Source organism: Ambystoma mexicanum, chromosome 4p, assembly GCF_040938575.1.
Source record: "Ambystoma mexicanum isolate Mex_15411 chromosome 4p, UKY_AmexF1_1, whole genome shotgun sequence".
In the NCBI taxonomy this organism is placed as follows: domain Eukaryota; kingdom Metazoa; phylum Chordata; class Amphibia; order Caudata; family Ambystomatidae; genus Ambystoma; species Ambystoma mexicanum.
In genome coordinates, this window is record NC_090927.1 from 1,163,508,244 (window position 1) to 1,163,523,577 (window position 15,334).

A 15,334-nucleotide genomic window follows, 5' to 3' on the forward strand; every position below is an offset into this window, starting at 1 on the left:
TATTGCTACTAAGCATCTTTTGGCTGGAGCCCTTGCCTCACAAGGTGTAATAGCAAAGAGAGTACTAAACAATGTCACATCACAAAGGATCCAGTAACGTGAGACAAATATGGATAGTAGAAGCGATTAGGTGGTAAGCAATTAATTGCAGTAGTCAATGGGTAGGACAGCTGCACACCTGTGAAAGTAGAGATTAACCCTATTAATTAATAATAGATACAAACACACCTTCACAGTTGCATGCTTGCCCCTTCAAATAGTCTAACACACAAGCTGTTAATGATTTTCTTGTCCAAGATTATTTGTAGTTGCAATTTATTAATTGCTTGACTGTTTTACTGTTGCAGACACGTGTTTCGACCTTCTGGTCGTTTTCAAGGCTTTGCTATTGTGTCTTCTCATCTGTCGTCCCATTGTACAAATCGTGTGATGTCATAAACATGAATATTGATATGTCAAGGTGGTCATAATTAATTGTCCCGATTATTTCTATCAGTTTCTAAGTAATGCCCGTAACTCCCGATACTGAGTGTAATCCTGTTCGGCTAGCAGCATTTGACGTGGCAAGGTGAGATTGCCACGTGAAACGCTGATACTTTCATGATCCATGAAGGATTCTGGTTACTTAAGAAGAGGATGGTGCTTCAACTGCACTAGCCCGCACTCATCTGATAAGAAACAAACCACTGCGATCTTTAGGGCTACTGCTGTTCCATGCAGCATGTCCCACCACACAGAGTCCAATAAAACTCTCTCTGGATCAAGAACAAATTTTCAAAACTCAAGATACAAGAAAGACAAATTGAATCACATTCCAAAAGAAGATGTTTAAGAGTTTCTTTCACTTTATCGTTCTTGCAAAATCTACATAATGCGGGTCCACTATGCCTGGAGTCCCTAATCTCCATTATTTCACCAGTTGCTTAAACATTAAAAAGAAATCTCATATAAGCATTCCGCCACAACGGGTCCGGAAAGATAAAACTAAATAGGATTCTGGAGTGCCCAACCGCTTAAAGTTTGTCACCAATTGGTAGTAAAGCTTGGAATTCGCTACGAGTCCCAGCCCAATCTGAATATTGCACTATTCTTTCACTCGCATTGGATTCTGTACAAGAGTTTGCCGGTTTAGACCAATTTTCCCCAGTGAAATGTGGCACCTATCACTCAAATAAGAGAAGAATTCCGCATCCTGATTACCATTTCCAATCTCCAGAAAATGTTTTCTGTAAAGGGACATACATTTCCATTCCACTAGGCTATCGAGTGATTAGAGGACCTGTTCGTACCTCAGGGGAGCCAATGGAACGCACTTTGGTAAACAAAACAATATTGCTCGCCAAATTCTTGCCTCTATCTTGTGCATGTCATTCTGCATCTTGCAGGGGAACAATTCCAAGCCATAACATAATTTAGGAATCACTTTTAGCTTCTTTTCTCATTCGTGCAATTAAGCACCCGGTCCTCTCCAATATAAAGTGTAATAGAAATGTTTCTTGGGATTCTCAAAAACAGGGAAACCCAGGTATCGCATTGAAGTACGTGTTGCTAATTTTTCTTTGTTCAGAAACCCGTTGTATACAGTTGTTTTTTTGCGATAACTCAAATGCATGATCAGCTTTTTTAGCATTTATCACTAGAACAATCAAACTCATATACTTGGAGAAGGCTGATGTGAGATGCTGAAAACCTAGAGGTGTACAGTCCATAAGTAAAACTTTGTCTGCATAAGCAAACCAACATACCTTTAACCCCTCAAGTTTGGGAGCAAATAAAGGAAGCACTCTCCAGATTGAAACCCACGTCTGACACAAAGATTGAAAATGGTGGGGGCAAATATACATCCCTGGCGTAAACCATTTGGGGTTTTAATCGGGAAGGATAAGAGACCCTCGAGGTTGAAGCTGACTTGTATTTGCAAGCCTTTGTGTAGGTGAATCGAGATGGCTAGGATTTAGCCCAGGATCCCTAAGCATGATAATTTGTACCATAGGAGGGAGCCTTCTACAAGGTTGAAGGCTAAGGACAAATCCATAGCTGTGATATATATATATATAGGAACAGCATCTTTTAACCAGGCCTTTTATTGTAATAAGGTGATAATCAAACCCCGCACATCTGTCCCCACAGTTTTCCAAAAACCAAACTGTTTATTTGACAAGATAGAATTAGTGTTGGACCACTCAACACAAGCCCTGAAAAGATTTTCAAATCGACCTCAAGTAATGCGATGGGTCGATAATTGAGTGAAGAGGCCCTATCCCCTTTTTTTTTATATAAATTGGCACTATATATAACAGATGCCATGTTGATAGGTGTGAGAAGGGAGCTGTCGCTGCGGCGCTGAAACCAGGAGGAAATGCTGTTCTCACGATCTGGACAGGGCAGGAGGGGGTTAACGCAGCGGACCAGCAGGAAGATCACCAGGCAGCACTGGTAAAGGGAATGACTGACGGATTGACTTCCAAGGCCCATCCAGGGGCGGTATGCCCAAACCACAATGCTAAACCAACCCATAAGCATCCTACATGTCCCAGAAAACTCCACGAGAGACAGGGAGGTGGAAAATATAACAGGAATTGGAGAAAACACTGTAGGCAGAAAGCAGCCCTACCGTATAACTGTGAGCCCTCACTTACAAGAGAGGGGTGGGACGGGTCAGGTTTAGAATCAAATCAGTCTGTATGGAAGGGAGGAGGGGAACTGATTTCAGGTGCAGGGAAACGGTTAGAGGTACGGGCGGAGGTTAATTGGATGGGAGGAGTAGAGAAGGGGTTAAAGACCGAACAAAGGTATTCACAGGTTGTCTCTCATTTCAGGAGCCAAGCTTGCCTGGACGCACATAGGGGAAATGGAGTGAAACCCCAGGAGATTTTCAGTGGGCATAATAAAGAGATGTTGGAGCAAGCCCCGAGAGGCTCCTTACCCCTTGCGTCCTCCAAGACAGTCTGGCTGAAGGAATTCCGGACGTCAGTGAAGAGGCAAGAAGCGAGAAACCCAGATAACGGATGGGTTGCATTTTTCTGATGACTATTGCCGGATGACTGGCTAAAGGAGAGATAACCAGTGACCGCAGTAAACTTCATTTTATTTGTATTTTCTGTTTATGGCAAGCTGCGGGAGCACCGTCCGGGTCCCTACTACAGTCATGAACTGAACTGTCTATTTTCAGAAGTCAAGTCAAAACAGAAGTGAAGAATACTCTGTCTCTAAGTTGGGTTTTGTTCCTGATGACATGTTATGAAAGCGCTGTAATAAAATATATTTCACCACCCGTTGCCTGTCTCCAGCCGGCTACTTTACAATGGGATACATCTACATTTTATAATGTCTGCAAATAACAAGGCCAGAGCTTTCGCCAATATTTCCTGGTTCGCCTTCATTGTAACGTTCGCCAGACGATTTGGTCCGTCTGCCGTTGATGGACTAGATTTTTGGATTAGTCTTGTGATGTCTAATATAGAAAAAACACAATTCCAGTTATGGTTTCTAAGAGAGTTACTTAGCTCAGATCTCAGGCTTCTTGGTGTGTAAAGGCTGGTGAAGTGGCCTGCCCAAATTCCCTCAGAAATAGGATTAGATTGTCCTGAAGATTGGGGCGACTCCAAGGCGTTAATCAATTGCCGGAATTGCTGTGTTGAACCCTCTTTCCATGCAGAAAGCACGGATCCATTATCTGCCTGAAGCATATCTGCCTTATGTCGCTTAAGTTAGTTTTTCAGTCTCCGTTTGTGTTTTTGTATTACTACTCTTTTAGAATCCCAAGGGAGACCACTGTTTAAGAGTCTTCTAACCTCCTTATTGCATATGTTTTTATGTTGATTTACGAGAGTATCGTAAACATGTATATTTATAGATCCCAAAGGTTTCCTACTCTTGCATTTGATAGATGAAGTAATCAGGTTATCTAAATAAGGAGAGAATTTAGAGTGTGTGAAAATCGAGCATTTCCATTCCAATGAGTTGTTATGGAAATATGAGACAAAAACCTTGTTTAACTTATTTACGTTACCACCATAGTAACAAATGATGCATATTTTAGCACTGTTTAGTTCTAAGTTAACTGAAAGTGAAGTACGCCGAGTTAAATCCATATCCACAATTATCACTACTTCTAAAATTTGGTGATCGCTCAGGCTGGAGCCCTGATTATTAAATGAGTGACAAACATCAAAAAGATACTGGGACATGAAGATGTAATCAATTGTTGAAGCATGACATCCATCTGACCAAGTGTGCGGATCAAGATGTTGCCCTAAGATAGAATTTGCCGAAGATAGGCCCCAGTTTGTAAAAATGGTGTGCCAACAATGCCCTTATAAGGTCTTTCTAGTGTTTCCCGGGGGGACCTCCAATTATTCAGGTTTTCCCTCCTACAACAAAAGGTGTCAGCAATCCCAAGTCCCATTCTGGGTATAAGGTAACAGGGAGGATAGATGGAATATCAGCGTTTAAGACTCCTGCTATCACAATTTGTAGCCCACTATACTTTAGCATTGCTTTGATAATCAGCCCGTTAATATTTTCAATAGTGTCTTGAAGGTTTAAAAGAGGATGCCAAAAAATATTTATGAGGAGGATGATAAGTAGAGAACGAGCTGTCTTCACCTCTAAAACCACTGTCAGGATGGAGAGAAGTTTCTAAAACTAGTCGGCGAATACCACACTTAATGGCAATCAAAAGGCTGTTTGATGGACGGCCCTTATTACCCTTTCTCGCCAGCACACGTCGAGACTCAAACCCATCTAAATGGAAAGCACTGGTCATTCACGTTTCCCAAATGCAGACAATGCTACACTTCAATCTTTCACATGGATCTGGGGAAGAAGGTGGGTATGTCCTTGAGAAGTCCCTGATATTAGCAAGAGATTGTTGGGTTAGTTAAAGGTTTGCTTTAGAGATTTTAGCTGAGAGATGGAGTCCCGCAATGTGAGTGCCAACCATGTCCAGCTCTGTTCTTCTAATTCTTTTGGTTTCCTAACGGGGACGGACATTGGCTCTATCCCCCCCTCTATGTCATTAGAAATACCTCTCAATTCCTCCTCCTGATGGGCCCGCTTCAGACCAGGGCTGAAGATCAAAATGTCATATCCCAATCGGTTGAATGGAACGTTTCTAATTATATGGCATCATACACTGCTTGCAAGTTAAATACCAAGGTTACATTCACCGTTCCGGGTGAATAAAATCCACCAATTTTAAATCAGCGGAGGAAAGCAGTCTCAAAGAAGGGATCTCATTAAGGAGTGCAAGCACTTGGGCCCTATTTAATGATGCTGGACCGCCATAGACAAACAAATAATGTAAAAGAATACTGGGATTATCAGGAAACAAAGGTTTCCTCCCATGAATATCCCTTAGATCACTAAAAAAGGAGGAGTTGGGGGCCTTCCTGAACGAGTCAGGGTGCCCGGCCGTGCCCTCTAAATGGCAGGCCTCTGGGCCTGTGTCAAAAGGTACTACCCCTTTCGTTGGTTGTGAGGTAGGACCTAGTAGTACTTTTGTCTTCTGTGAGACGACCGTTTCATTCGACTCATATACAGGCCATACTTGGCTGAGCACCCTTACTGGTCTAGTAGATGTATGAGAGTCTGATGCACTTTGTCGCGAGTCAAACATCTGCACTATGGTAGTTCTAATGAAGTCTTCCAATTGAGAATATTTTTAAAAAGCATTGTCTTTTTCCGACTGAATGGATTTTGAAGGTTTAGATTGCTCAAGCGGTACGAGCGCACCACTAGATAAGGTGGTTCCAGACGATACGCGTGGAAGGTCTGCCTGATTTAGGGGGACTTCAGTGATCGCAGACAGCATATTTGACTTTGACTGACTTACATGTCCAATCATCGTAGGTTAGCTATGTAATTCAAAAGAAGTAGCAGGCTCACTCTCTGGGCTAGATGGAATTATTTCAATCACACTGCGTGTTGCGATTTCTTTTTCAGGAGACGTTGAAGAAGTGGGATGACATGCATTACTTACCGTAAAATCATTTCTGATGATTGTATCTGCTTAGATTCACATGCTGTGCATATGGTCCGACATCCAGTGGTAACCGCAGAGTATTGCATCTTGTCTTTCGGGGGACCGAAAGGGGACGTCGGCATAGGCGTGTCTGAAACACTATCCCTATCGTGACATCTGTAGTACCCAAAATCCCTCACGCGCCAAGGTCCCTCTGATTGTATTTTTTCTGCCATGAGGGAGCCCAAGGCTATAGTGAGTGAGTACATGAAGAGAGAAAGTAGTAAGAAGTCTATGTTCCTTCCACCCCGAGCGGGGAGGTAGGGAGGGCGCGTGTGAATCTAAGCAGATACAATCATCAGAAATGCTTTTACGGTAAGTAATGCATGTCTTCTGATGCTTGTTAATCTGCTTAGAATCACATGCTGTGCATAGACTAGCGAGCAGTATCCGGAGTTGGAGGTGGGTTGTGAGACGGAACAGTAGAAAAAAGATGTCTTAGTACTGCTTGTCCCACCTGAGAATCAGACCTAGAATGAGTGTCTAGGCAATAGTATTTTGAAAAGGTGTGTACAGAACTCCAGGTTGCCGCTTTGCAAATGGACTCTAGGGGAACATTTGCAATGAATGCTATGGATGCCCCAGTGCCTCGAGTAGAATGTGCTCTAGGCTTGAAGGGCAGTTCTCTCTTTGCAAGAGTGTAACATAGTGTGATGCATTTGACAATCCACATTGATATTGCTGATTTAGAGACAGGGTCCCCTTCTCTACCAGCTACCACTGAAACAAAAAATTGTTTAGTTTTCCTCAGTGGTTTGGTTCTATCCATGTAGAACATGACTGCCCTGCGCACATCTAGTGTGTGAAGGCTTCTTTCTGCCATGATGGTAGGTTTCTGGAAGAACGTGGGTAGTTCGATTGACTGGTTCACATGGAACTTCGAAATAAATTTCGGCGCAAATCTGGGATGCGTGCGCAGAACTACTTTATCTTTGTGGACTGTAACAAAGGGGTCCAAGACTGAGAGGGCCTGTAGTTCGCTAACTCCTCTGATAGAAGTGATAGCTACTAGAAAGGCTGTCTTTTAAGTCAGGTCTTTCAGACTAGCTTTATGCATAGGCTCAAAAGGGGGTCCCATGAGCCTAGTTAAAACCACATTTAGATCCCACCCAGGGGCTGGATGAGTGATGGGGGGACAAATTCTTTTAACCCCTTCCATAAAGGCTTTAATCACAGGTATTTTCCACCACGACACCTTCTGCTGTGACGTGGTGCAGGCTGACAACGCCGCTAGGTGAACCTGTGAACCTTTAAGGAATTGAAGACTAACCCAGAGTCCAACAGATGGGTTAGATATAACAGATATAACACAATCTGTGAGGACGAGCAATCGGTGGGATTGACGCCCTTGGAACTGCACCAAATGACAAAACGTTTCCATTTGCTGGCATAGCAATAACGTGTTAGGCTTTCTTGCCTCCGTCAGTATGTCCATGCAACTTTGAGGGAGTTGCAGATGTCCAAACTCTATGACTTCAGGAGCCAGGCTGCTAAATTCAGAGTTTGTGGGCATGGGTGCAGAGTCTCCCCCTCTGTCCTGAGACAACATGTTGTACAGGCAGGGCAGCTTGACTGGTGGGGAGAGGGACATTTCCATCAGGTGCCCGAACCAGGGTTGGCGGGCCCACATGGGAGCCACCAGAATCATGGTGACTGGTTCCTGGTGCATCTTGTGCACTATCTTGTTCAGAAGGGGAGTCGGGGGGGGGGAAGCGTAAACAAATTTCCCCGACCAAGTTATCCAGAGACCGTTCCCCTTGGATCGGTTCTGGGGGTACCTGGAGGCGTAATCTGGGCATTGGGCGTTCTCCTGAGTAGCGAACAGGTCGATCTCTGGAAACCCCCATTCTGCGAAGACATTGTATGCAATGTCTTTGTGCAGACGCCATTCGTATTCTTCTGGCAGAGGAAAATCTCTGCTGAGTACGTCTGCCAGAAGTTCGCCTGGAACATGTTTGGATATCAGGAACATCTTGTGTTTGTGAGCCCATATCCAGATGTTTTGGGACAGCTTGGATAGCCCTGGAAAGTGAGTGCCCCCCTGCTTGTTCAGATAATACATTGCTGTTGTGCTGTCGGTTAGGACCAGCACTGTCTTCCCTTGCAGGTGCTCCTGAAAGGCTTTCAATGCTTTCAACACTGCTAGTAGCTCCAGTAAGTTTATATGGTTGGATGCTACCTGAGGGGACCACACTCCGTGCGCTGTCTGTTGAAGCAGGTGAGCCCTCCACCCTGTGAAAGGTGCATCTATCGTGAGAGTGGCTTCCACTGCAGGATTGGTGAAGGTTTTCCCCTTCAAGAGGTTCTCCCTCGACCACCACTGCAGAGAGAGAATGAGGGCTGGCGAGACAACTAACAGATCTTCCCATTGTCCGCTGGCCTGACACCAGTGGCTGTTGAGCCACTCCTGCATGGGACGCATGCGCAGCCGCGCAAAGTATATGCATGACGCCATCATCCCTAGCAAACGCATGGCTTTGCGTACCGTCACCTCCCGACTGGCTACATACTGAGGAACTTGAGAGAGCATGTTCTGAACCCTCTCGCTGGAAGAGAGGACTAGACCGTCTTCCGTGCGAATTAGAGCCCCCAGGAACTCTTTTACTTGGCTGGGGACTAAGCTGGATTTCTTTTCGTTGATAGAAAATCCCAGGCTGAACAGTAGGTGTACTGTCTTTTGGGTGTTCGAAAAACAAACGTCGAACGAGTCCGCCGTGATGAGCCAATCGTCGAGGTAAGGGTAAACTGGAACTGAAAGTCTGCGCAGGCGTGCCGCTGCCACCGCCAGGACCTTGGTAAACACCTGTGGCGCCGAGGCTATGCCGAAGGGGAGTACCTTGAACTGGTAGTGTTTGTCCTGAATCACGACCCTTAGGAATTTTCTGTGCGCTGGGAGCATTGAAATATGAAAGTATGCATCTTTCATATCCAATGTTGTCATGAAGTCCCCTTGTTTTAGCAATGGGATTACCTCTTGAAGTGTTACCATGCAAAACTTCTGGGGCTTTATGAACTTGTTCGCTGGGCGCAGGTCTAGAACAGGACACATGGTGAGATCCTTTTTGGATACAAGGAAGTATATTGAATAAATACCCTTGTTTACCTGAAGAATCGGGACGGCTTCTATGGCGTCCTTTCCCAGCAGCGCCTCCACCTCTTGGACCAGGATCTGCAGTGAAAGGCGTCGATGTTTCGGCGGTCTGAACTGTGGGGGTCGGGCGAATTCCACGCAGTAACCGTGGGCGACCGTCTTGAATACCCACTGGTCTGAAGTTATCCCCTCCCATGCCTTGAGGAAAGAAGTTATTCACCCCCCGACCGGAGAGACATGGGAGGGGACCTGAATTTGTGGTCATTTCTGACCCGAGGTTGACGCACCTCTGGAATTGCAGCCTCAGCCTCTATTCTTTCCGCGCTTCTGATCCCTCTGGGGGTAGGGGCTTGCAGCCGGTTGACTTGAGTTGAAGTTGCCCGTGCCGAAATTATTTTGAGCGGCGCAGGCTTGTCCTCGAAAGGACCGCCGAGAATTGCTGCCCCTCTGTGAAGAGGGTTTTTGGGAAATCTGGTGCAGCGACTTAATAGTCTCGTGCTCCTTCTTGGCTGTCTCCAACTCATCATCTACCACCTTCCCGAAGAGGTTGGCCTCTTCTATGGGTTTGTTGATGATGGATGCGTGGGTCTCAGGCCTGAAACCCGACGTTCGCAGCCACGCGTGTCTCTTTAGGAGAGTACCCTGTGCGAGAGTCCTGCCTGCTGTCTCTGCGGAGTCCAGGGTATTCTTTACAACATTTTGATTGGCAAGTTTGCTCTCCGAGACAATGGCGAGAAGATTGGCTCTGGTTGGTTCCGGAACCTCCTGAAGGCCTTCCTGGAGTAGATTCAATTGGGCGTCGACGTAGCTTGCCAGTAACGTCGTGTTATTGGCAATCCGGACGGTATAAGCAGCCGCCGACGTGACCCGTTTCCCTAAGGCATACAACCTTTTGGACTCCTTGTCCGGGGGTGACTCTCCAGTGGCAAGGGGAACCCCTGCTCTTTTGCGAGTATTGGTCACCACCGGCGAGTCTGGGATTGCATGCCCTTTGATGTAAAGCGGGTCAGTGGGGCGGGGCCGGAAGAGTTTTTCGACCCTTGGGTTCACAGCCCTCGTCTGAGCGGGTGTGAGTAAAGAAGGGGCCAGCCGTCTCTTTACAGAGCTCAAGAGAGGGATAGACTAGCTAGCCGGAGGCTTGTCATTAATAATGTTTTCTGCGAAATCCTGTTCAGGCAATGCCTCAAGCGTGGCAATTTTAAAGAATTCTGCTGCTTTTTTCAACGTGTTGTTGAAAGCCATTTGATCATCCACCGGGGGAACCTGCCGAAGCAGTGTGGATGGGGGAGAGCCGAGGCAAACAATACCAGAAATGTGATCGTCCTGCTGGGTGTCTTCCCCGTTGTCTGTTGCGCCTTGATCTTCCCCATAATTGTCCAGAAAAGAAGTCTCCTGTTCTTCTGTATAGATGTCGCTATACGTGCCCTTCTGGACATCTTCTTGATAATCAACATAGTGTTGAACATCTAAGTGTTGGGCAACTTGTGTATGAGGGTTAGGGTCTACCCGAGCTTTTTTCGGCGGAGATTGATCAGAAGCCCCGAAAACCTGCTGCAGCCGATCCATATACCCCTCAAATTGCTCCGTGGTCCACTTGGATGACCCAAATGGGCCCAGCTGAGCAGGAACCGGGTCCTCCGCCCTAAGGCGTTCAGAGGATCTCCTCAGCGTGCTTGAGAGGGGTACCTGGCTCTCTTCGTAAGAGTCCTCAGGATCGTCTCCCAAAACCGTGGAAAACCTTTCGGCGGATTGGCCCATAACTGTGGGTGAAACCGGTACTAGGCCCACCGCCATAGCAACCCTATTGATGCTCTTACTGATAGTTACCGAATCTTCGGGGGACAACGCCTCCGATGATGGCTTCCCGGGTAGAGGCCTACTCGTAGTTTTCGGGCCTGCACGGGCCTTGGAAACCTTGAAACTCGTCGAAGTTTCTTGTTCAGAAACTTTGGCGTGTGTAGTTTGGGGAGTAGCGCCTTTGTTATGTTTATTAAGCCCAGTCATCATGCGCTGCTGCGGATGCGGGGAAGGCTTCGGATTAGATCGATCCGATGGCGCTTGCGCCTTCTTTGAAGAGGTCGTCGAGGAGGGCGCTTGGGTTGTGTGTTTTTTGTGGTGCGATTGTACGCCCCCGTCACCGGGTGTGGTCCCTGTAGCAAGACCGGAGTCCAGCCTGGAAGGGTCGGGGATGGGCGTGGCGGCTCTAGAATCGTCCGCCTCAAGGTCTACATCGTCCACGTTGGACGTTTGGTCATCCGAGGACCAATGTTCCCTCTAAATATTTTTATCTATGTGCGGAACTGATTTGCTGTTGTGCGCACATTATTTTCCATGTGCGCAACTGACTAATGAGGTAAGCCACTTTGTGAGCATGCGTATTTAGTGAACTACTGTTGCAGAAGAGAGTTTGAAAGGAATTTCCTCTTCCCAGTCACTGCAATTCTTGACAAATCTTACAACACTTTTTCCAAACACATAGGCTAAAATAAAATATGTCATATGTGATTAAACAAAAAACTCATCAACCAGTCCAAGACTTCCACATCTGCCATAGTTCCTTGCAAATGTTTTATGCCACTGGAAAATCACTAATATGTACTACAAAACACAAATATCTCTTGTCATAAACTGATGTAGCGGTCAAGAAATTCTGACAGAATACATGTGCCAATGAATTAATGGCAATTAAAAGCAATGTGTCAAAAACATACTGATAGGAGTTCAAGTGCCACTTTAATGATTAAGTAATTCAAGGGCCAGGATTACATTATTCTAATAATGTGTATAAGGATGATTATTGCATCAGAATAACTGCACCTCAGATTATGATTTAAAAAATCCTGTGCCTCTGCTTACTATCCACATTCCTTGTCCTGTGGGTAGTGTTAAAACCAGCCTTACAGCTAAAAGACTATAGACCATCCATTTTTACTCCCTGAAAAAATGAAAATGTGCCCAACAAAAACGAGAAACAATGAAAATGTTGTTGCTTCAACCCACAAAGCTCCAATGATCTTTTTTCAAATTGGTGACCAGTAGAGCAGTGACATAGGAAGGAACTCTAATAATATTAATACCTGATCTTAACAGGAATTTTATGGGGAAGAACATCTTTTAATAAGCAGAAAATATACCTACTAGCAAAGCTAATGACTTTTTTACTCCCTGAAAAATCCTTTGATTCCAAGTAGGGAGCAAAATCTGATTGGAGCCCTGCTTATAACCCTGACATAGGAAGTTAAATGACAGGGCACATTATAGTTTTGCCCACCCTTCCACACCACAGCCTGGATAAAAGTAAATAAGTGCCTTACTGAGGTTTATTATGGAGCCCTGCCGAAGAAAGTCACATATATATGCCTTTTAAGTTAATAGCATCAATTTATCAGAGATACAACTGATTGAGTGCCTTCTTCAATAACTATGGATCCCTCTTCTGCAATTCTTTATCAGTTCAATAAGATGGCGGGGGATGCTAGAGATGATACATACAGAGCAAATGGTTATATTGAAAAGCCCTCAGCAGTTGAGCATAGAAAAAAAGGAGCTGTTTAGATGGGTACTAGAATTTCCTATCCTTTAGCAAACAAGCAACACATTTCCTTCAGTGTACTGCCGAAATGTCTGATTTTGTTTTTGAAATGTGCTGCTTTGTTCATCAGCCGCAGTATTTAATGTCTCAACAAATGTGCATTTTAAGAATGTCATGACTCTGCATGTACGCAATTCTTTTGCAGCGCATACAAGCTTCTTTGCAACATACTCCACCCTTATATCATTGTGTAGGATTAGACAGTGCTCAGTGAAAGCTTTTTTGTATAGCAGCGAGTTACCATAAAATGTGTGAAGGCCTATGCCCAAAGGAACTCTGTACACTTGGAAACGAGGCAGACTGTGTGAAAAGCATTATCTTGTCTGACTATCTGGTGCCCTGATACTATGGACGAGAAATCCCAGGCATAGTCCATACCCATTATCCTTTGTAGGCAAAGTAAATTATATTGCACTGTTGCTCTCCAGTATAAGGTAATGTTAGTAATTCAACAGTACGAGACACAAAGCATCACATTTGTCTTCTCAAAATCCTTACAGGGCAAATTAATATTTGAGTTTCATAACTTGCAAGGGAGCCACTTCAAAACAATGAGTAACAGAAACTCTGGCATGGGAATGTTATTCATATTATTCATATTACAAACATACATAAAACAAGTGGATGTAGGTACACATCTGCTAATCTTTCGCAGAGCCAAGAGAGGAAGAGTCAAGGTTGTCAGGTACCATCTTAATGTGTTCTGGGGCAGCAGTTAGAGTCATAAGGTAAAAGTGTGGTAGTAACAAGCTTAGGAGTCATGCGTGGGGAGGAAACATTTTTCTGTTTGTGTGCAGGCATATCTTGGTTAGATTCTTCTGTTCATGGAGCCAGTTTTTCATATTGGTTTTTAACCTCTTATGTGTGTATTTTGCTGCTAGTGTTTTTGGGTGTTCACGGTCACTCTTGCATAGTAGCGTAATGCAAATGAGCAGAATATCAAGACTAGTTGTTTATTTTAAGAGAAAGAAAATTTGAAGTAATTTCTGTGACTTGTGCCTTATAAAAAAAAAAAATGAATAGGTGAGAATTGTCTGTGTGCGCTGCTAAAAATCTTATGAGCGGCACCCAGAAGGAAGTTGGGCAAGCGCACATGCGCACAGCTTAGAGGGAACACTGCCGAGGACCCCCATCAATCTCGGCTGGTGTCGTGGCAGGGGAGGGAGGCTCCACGCGTGACATACCGTACGCGGCCCACCGCTTCAACCGGCGCTCCTTAAGGGATTAGGTTAGGAGTTTATACGCCGACCACCGCTTTAGTGCTCTAGGGGGAGACAAGCGTACACGAAGTGTGCTCGTCTTTCCACGGATATCTGACCCTTCACAGAGGGCAGAATCTAAATGGAGTCCTTTCCATAGCAGAAGGGAAGGGTGACCAGACCAAAAAGGAAAGAAGTGGAAAAGAGGAAAGACATCATAGCAGTATGGCAAACCCCGAGCCCACTCTCCCTACTGTGTAGGCCGGCCAGAAGGCCCGACCACTTGGAGGTCCGAACGCCAGATCTTAGGTGCCGGAATCCACAGCCGTAGACTGTTCCCCCGTAGTCTTTGCCGAAGATGTTCTTGATAGACGAAGTGACTTAACAGGGATAAAACCGACAATTCGGTAAGATAAACAATGTCTCATGAAGAGCTCCGCTATAGGGCAACGAGTATCTGGGCAGAAAAAAACAATCTGAGGGACCTCGACGCGTGAGGGATTTTGGGTATTGCACACGTCACGATAGGGATAGTGTTTCAGACACGCCTATGCCGACATCCCCCGAAAGACAAGATGCAATACTCCGTGGTTACCACTGGATGTCAGACCATATGCACAGCATGTGATTCTAAGCACATTAACAAGCATCAGAAGTTTAATTCATTTCTTTGCAAATAAATGATAAACACCTCTCATCTCCGGGCAACTGTCTTGGGTCTCTACGGACGCACAATCATTGGCCTTCTTAAGATTTTGAGGTTTAAGGTGATTTTTCTTTTAGGACCGTTTGTGTGTCATCTCTTCAGAGAGGGTGTTTTTCGCTACGCTTCCCACACCCCTATCAATCGTCACGTCATCCACAAGTTCTATGTCCAAACCATGCCCAAGAGTATAACAATCCTCAACTTCCTGCCTATGCCAGTTATTGCGGGAAGGTTTACTTACACAAGAGTTTTGACTGTGGGAATGCTTTTTATTCCTTTTCTTTTGGTTACGAGATAAGGGCATAGGGGACACCGCCTTCGCCCTCTCCAAATCCTTAGAGGGGCCTCTCCTAGATCGGGGGATTTCAAAGGAGGGCTAAGAGGCAACAAGGCTGTATTCTCTGTCGCACCCTGCTTCTCTACATCCATGGAGACCGTAGATTGCGAACCCACAGGCGGTAAACCATTAGCCTCCAAATGATTCACTGCTGCAGATAACTTTACTAAATGAGTTACTATTTCCTTCAAAGATAGGGTATGCTCTTTAAATTCATCCAAAATAGGTGTTAGAAGCGTCACTTCCCTAGTGTAACCCTGTTCTCCGTGGGGAGCATCCTGTTCCTGGCCAGAGGGGAGGAGATACTCTGCCAAATCTGCCTGCCCCAGTGGATACTGGGACAGAGCAAGTAGCAAAACTTCTCCTGACGAAAAGGCAGGAGTG

The 15,334-nt window shown here is 45.3% G+C and overlaps 1 long non-coding RNA gene across 1 annotated transcript in view; it reads left to right on the plus strand.

Annotated features, from left to right (window-relative positions):
- LOC138452666 (uncharacterized) overlaps window positions 1–3,267 on the plus strand; it is a 285,543-nt gene extending 282,276 nt beyond the window's left edge. Inside the window, exon 3 of the long non-coding RNA XR_011260301.1 lies at window positions 2,820–3,267. This is a non-coding gene — a long non-coding RNA (uncharacterized lncRNA). The remainder of the gene's footprint in view (window positions 1–2,819) is intronic.
- The last annotated feature ends 12,067 nt before the right edge of the window (window positions 3,268–15,334 follow it).